This window comes from Dipodomys ordii, unplaced genomic scaffold (genome assembly GCF_000151885.1).
Source record: "Dipodomys ordii isolate 6190 unplaced genomic scaffold, Dord_2.0 Scaffold60, whole genome shotgun sequence".
NCBI classification, from domain to species: Eukaryota; Metazoa; Chordata; class Mammalia; order Rodentia; family Heteromyidae; genus Dipodomys; species Dipodomys ordii.
The window spans coordinates 4,204,064-4,210,540 of record NW_012267276.1 but is presented as its reverse complement, the minus strand read 5'-3'; the positions used below and the strand labels follow the sequence as shown (position 1 = coordinate 4,210,540).

General features: G+C 41.2%; 1 pseudogene; it reads left to right on the top strand.

Moving 5' to 3' along the window:
• LOC105989860 overlaps positions 1-5,273 on the top strand; it is a 22,229-nt pseudogene extending 16,956 nt beyond the window's left edge.
• Positions 5,274-6,477: the final 1,204 nt, after the last annotated feature.

Sequence of the window (6,477 nt, the reverse complement as noted above, 5' to 3'; positions counted from 1 at the left end):
CTGTGGCTCAAGTGGTAGAGCACTAGCCTTGAGCTGAAGAGCTGAGGGACAGCGCCCAGGCCCAGAGTTCAGGCCCCACGACCTGACCCAAAAAAAAAAAAAAAAAAAAGAATTTTTGTATAGCTCACACAGATGTAAGAACACAGAGAAGGCAGACACACAGGACAATGCAATTGACAAGCGACTTCCATTTGGAGTGAAATTCTGCATTGCAGCGCCCTGAACTCTGATGTGGACTTAACAGCACAGAAAGAAAAGAATACAGAGGCCATGGTGAAGCATAGCACTGAGAGCGAATCAGCAAGCCATGGGATTAAATGAAGAGCAAATTAACCTAGGATGAAAGCAGAAGGGAAAAACCTTCAATATTGAGTTAAAACTCCTTGGTACAACTACTTAAAGATAATTTTTAAAGAACAAAAGCAGAAGATGGTGACTAGTCTTTAATAACATTCATTTTTGGAATTGTCAATATTGAGGTACAAATTACACATCAAAGTAATTCCTAATCCCAGCACTAGGGAAACTGAGGCAGTAGGCTCATGAATCAAAGACCAGCTTGGGCTATACCAAGACCATCTCTCAAAAAACAAACACAAAAATGAATAAACAAAAATAAATGATTTCTTTCAAAGAGATAATGTCTATTTGGTGATTAATTTGACTGCAGTTTACTGATTAATTTCACAATATGTGCTCATGAAGTAAGGGGCATTTTTTTTTACCTTACCTTATCTTATCCGCTCCTCATTAGCTTGCCAAGATAAGGCACTGGTATTTTAGGGTTCGGCCTGTGAGTCCTGAGTTTGAATTTGGGTGTGCTTTGTACAAGGCAGGCACCCCTGGGAAAACAGTTCATTTTTCACTCTTAGGATCTTGCTCCAGCTGGAGATGATAATCAGTTTACATCACAGAATCATTGTGTTGTTAATGGGATACAGTCTATGCTTCCATGCTTATGAGAGTACTGGGAAAAGGGTAGTGGTATCATCCAATGTGGGATCCAGCTCTTCCAGATGCATTCTAGCCTTCAAGTGTTATGGTTGTGTGTGTGTGTGTGTGTGTGTGTGTGTGTGTGTATGCGCGCGCGCGCGCGCGCTTGATTCATTCCTTCAGTACATTTAGGAGCAGTCAAAGTACTATCAAAAATTTATGTCGAAAACAATCTTTACAACTTGGGGGGGAAGAGAGAAGGTGGGGAGGTGAGGAAAGAAGGGATGTAGGAGAAAAACAAAGGAGAAGGTAACAATGCTCAAGGGGAAATGTACTCATTACTCATGTAACTGTAACCTCTCTGTACTATATCTTTACAATAATATATATTTTTTAAACTGCTTCAAAGAAAAACCACTCCATTCACACTAAAACCCAAATAAATGATTTTTTTTAAAAAGAAACATTTCTAAAGGAATATGCTTTGTTTAACTAGGAAAAGAAAGTGTGATATGTGTTCTGATACTTTATTTTATTTTTTGTCCGTGACAGGGCTTGAACTCTGGGCCTCGGTGCTGTCCCTGAGCTCTTCAGCTCAAAGCAAGAGATCGACCATTTGAGCCACAGTGCCACTTCAGGTTTTCTGGTGGTTAATTGGAGGTAAGAGTCTCACAGACTCTCCTGCTTTGCATGGCTTTGAACCATGAACCTCAGATCTCAGCCTCCTAAGTAGCTAAGATTACAGGCATGAGCCACTGGTGCCCAGCTTATTCTATTATTAATTAATTGTTTATTATTAATTAATTGTTTGTGCCAGTCCTGGTGCTTGAACTGAGCTTTTCTTACTCAAGGCTAGCACTCTATTACTTGAGCCACAGCTCTACTTCTGGTTTTCTGGTGGTTAATTGGAGATCAGAGTCTCACAGACTTTCCTGCCCTGGCTAGTCTCCAACTACGATCCTCCAATCTCAGCGTCCTGAATAGCCAGAATTACAGGCATGAGCCACTAGCGCTCAATGTGTTCTGATATTTTAAATCACATTACAGAGGTTACGAGGAACTGTAGAAAGGCTTGTTGTGCTTGTGTGCCACATGACTGAAAAGGAAGTTTGAAGAGTTCTGGGATACACTAGGCGAGAGGTGTGCAGGGAGCAGGGGAAGCCATTTTGAATCTCACCAAATCCCAGTCCCTGCACGTCAGCCTTGGCCTGGATGACCAAATGACCCTGCAAACACTACCTGTGGGAGGCTCATCAGCAACAGGTTGGTCTCACCTGAGATTCATTTTGTCTCTACTAAAAATGAGATAATTACATCTTAGAGGTCTCACTATGTTGCATGTCAAAAGCTGCTGTCTGTTCTCCCAAAAGCCTAGAAATCTTGACTAAAATGGGCCTCGTAGTTTACAATGGAGCCTCTTTTAGGATATTCCAGATGAATATGGTCCTAACAGAATCCTCTAAGACACACAGAACTCATGGAGGAAATACAAACTCCAAAGCTGTGCCCCAAGACATGGAAGAAAATCCTTCTCTCTAATCCCAAACTAGACGATTACACTTACACGATTCCTCCAGCAAATGAGAGAAACAGTATAAAAAGAAACCTCTAAAAATGAAACACATTTTCATGTGCTGTTCTTATTCCATTTGTGAGAAAGGATTGTCGGGAGAGATGATGTTCCCGGAGGTCTCCAGAGATAGACCGGTCTTAAACCACAATCCAAGGTGAAACTCTCAAGGTCAAACCAACATGAGCTAATTAGAAGAGGAGTTTTCTACCCTATTGGTACTATCAACCCAAGGTACACTTTAGGGAATGCCTCACCTTCAAATGCCATTTATGGTCAAGGTAATTCATCCTGCACCCTGCCTTTAAATACAATTTATGGTCCTTTATATCTGCCCCACCTTCAAATCTATCCTGTGCCCCACCTTCAAATATCATTTATGTTAATAGTCATCCATTCTCAGCTGCTGACAAAAGAGGCTCGGTCATCTTGCATTGTCAATCACTTCCATTGTAAGCCAGGACTGGCTCTCATGAGCAATTATAATCTAATTAAAGCTGCTAATGTTTACTCCTTTGGGAAATACAGTTATTCATGGACATCAGAACCTTTTATGCTTTTCCATCGGCTATATAATTTATGTTTTGCTTCTCACTTCTGAGACTCTTCAGGAGTTATTTCCCTGTCACCTTAAAATAGAAATGCACCCTGTGGCAACATTTTCAATATAACTATTGTGGTTCAATTGAATAAAAAATGAATAATGTGTTTATTAAGAGTATCAGGAACAGAGATACAACCTTTCTCATTATGTTATATTACTACTTCTGTTGAGCTACACAGTATTAATAATTTTACAACATAAATAGTAGATTAAGCTTTGAAAATTCATAACATCCCCAAGAAGATACCTGACTAGAAACTCTCCTAGTGGAGACAGTCTTTAAATCAACAAAACCACAAATGCAGTACAAAGGTTTCCAATTATTCTATCTTGGGAAGTTTTCATTTTTTAAATTGGGTTTCCAGTGGCTCACACCTGTAATCCTAGCTACTGAGGAGGCTGAGATCTGAGGGTCACAGTATGAAGACAGAGCAGGCAGAAAAGTCCCTGTGAGACTCTTATCTCCAATTATCCACTCAAAAAACAGAAGTGGAGCTGTGTCTCAAAGAGGTAGAGCACTAGCCTTGAGCAAAAGACCTCAGAGACAGTGCCTAGGCCCCAACTTCAGGCTCCATAACTCACACACACACACACACACACACACACACACACACACACACACACGCAAATAAACATATATCTTTATATTGGTACTCTATTTTATGAACACGCCTCAATATACCTTACAAGTTCCTAAACAACTAATATGAATACTAGAAAAATACGACATAAAAAAATAATTTTGAGGGAGATACAAGTATATTTTGTGGCCCACAAAACAAGTGTGTCCATACTGGCCTGGAACTTCTAGTTCCAGGGATTATAGGTATACATCTTCATACCTGGCTCTCATTTTTTAAATACTGTTGACTTAGCACTGCTCAGGTCATAGGCAATATTTCAAAAGGCAAATAAATTAATAGACGATAACAGTTTATAATTTTTGAGGGTTCCTGATCCCAAGGATTGGTTTAAATGCTTTGTAGTTCTATTATTAACCCTCAACATCTCACTAGCACAGTAGCATCTCACCACAAAAAGGGAAAATGAGGCACAGGAAGAAACTTTCCGAAGTAACCAATTACTAAGGGATGGGGTCAGCATACAACCCACATGGTTGACCCAAGTGCCAGAACTGCTTACTATCTCAGGAATGATCCCCGGGGAGGAGTGCTTCACAGAGGTGACAGCATAGCAGAAGCTTTGTCATAGAACAAACATATCTGTGGTATCAGCACAGGGTCTTGTGAGGACTGGAGGAGAAATGAACCTGCAAATGCATGGCTCTACAAGTGAGTCTTTGGAAAATTACCATAGAGATGATACTGACAGTTCCTTTTTTAAATATTATTTCTCCAGATCCCATAGTTGAGGGCTTTTACCCAGCTTTTCTAACATTTCAATTGCTTGCATTTTTCCAATTTTAGGTAAACAAGACTTCCATGCCTGTTTTGAACTCATAATTTAATATCATTTTACGTAAGCATGCCCCAAGGAAAGTGCATAATCTTCAAGGTTCAAGTTGCACAAGACACAAACCCACCTGACCGTCATGTGGAATGGAACTATTTCTGCACGGCTCCCAGATGGAGACCTAAAAAGACAAATGAAAGTTCTCTCACTTAAAAAATAAAAATAAAAGGCTTTGCAGACGCCGCTGTCCCTTATGGTTACCAGCTGCCAGCGCTGGTCAACCCCACCGTGTTGTTCGACATTGCCGCCAACGAGGGTAAGCCCTTGGGCTGCGTCTGCTTCGAGCTGGTTGCAGACTAAGTTCCAAAGACAGCAGAAAACTTGCATGCTCTGAGCACTGGAGAGAAAGGACTTGGGTATAAGGAAGAGTTCCTGCTTCCACAGGATTATCCCAGGATTCATGTGCCAATGGCACTGGTGGCAGGGCCATCTACACAGAGAAATTGGAGGATGAGAACTTCATCCTGAATGCACACAGGTCCTGGCATTTTGTCCATGGCAAATGCTGGACCAAACACACATGGTTCCTAGTTTTTCACCTGCACTGTCAAGACTGATAGGTTGGGTGGCAAGCATGTGGCCTTTGGGAAGGTGAAAGAGGGCATGGAAGTCATGGAAGCCATGCAGGGCTTTGGGTCCCGGAATGGCAAGACCAGCAAGAAGGTCACCATTACCAATTGCGGACAGCTCTAATACATTCGATTTGGTTTACCATAACCACCAGACCATTCCTTCTGTAGCTCAGGAGCTCACCCTTCCACCCCATCTGCTTGCAATATCCTGTCATCTTTGTGCCCTCACTGCAGTTCTTTGGGGTCCATGTTTTCCTTACCTCCCCTCCAAATCTAGCTGGATTGCAGAGTTAAGTTTGTGATTATGAATCAAAACTAAACAACAGTGAAAAAATAAAATAAAATAAAAATATATTTAAAAGATAAAAATGTAGGGGAATATCAGAAGCAAATCAAATTAAGAAATTCTTTTAAAAAAAAAAAAACAACAAGCTGAGCACCGATGGCTCACGCCTGTAATCCTACCTACTCAGGAGGCTGAGATCTGAGGATCATGGTTCAAAGCCCCAGCCCAGGCAAGAAACTATGTAAGACTCTTTTCTCCAATAAACCACTAGAAAACCGGAAGTGGTGCTGTGGCTCCAGCGGTGGAGCACTCACCTTGAGCTGAAGAGCGCAAGGACAGCGCCCAGGCTCAGAGTTCAAGCCCCATGACCGACAAAAAAAAAAAAAAAAAACCCTGTTCCTCTTTCACATGTCAGTGTAACAGTGTATCTATATTAATCATCATCCTCTTCATAGGTAAGAGGTATGCAATGATCATCTCGGCTAACACCACTTAAGTATGAAAGATACTAGCCTAATTTCAGAAGTAAACTCTTTGGAATATACCTTTTACCTGAGAGGAAAGGTTGGCAAAATGTAACCCTGACAAAAGCACAAAACTATACCTATACACATAAACATCAAACTCCTTAGCTCTAAGATCAGAGTTAGAAAGGCTCTGAGCTAAAAGTTGAGCTTATCCAGGGAACCTTCACTTAACAGCCCATCTTAAAATGTCTCCAAAGTTTTCATCAGTGGTGGCAGGAGTACTAAAGACTCCAAACTACACTGAGAACTCCAAAGGCTGGTGCCCCTCAGGAAACTCTGGGTGTGTTTTTCTGGGCACAAGAACTACCTCAATACCCATCTTGATTTTACATAGAAAGTGTAACATCCTATGACCCAGCAATCCCACTTTTGGGCATTTACCCAAATGTTTACAAACAAGACCACACTAAAGCTACCAGCACAACTATGTCTATTGCAGCATTATTTACCATAGCTAAGATCTGGAACCAACCCAGATGCCCCTCAGTAGATGAATGGATCAAGAAAATGTG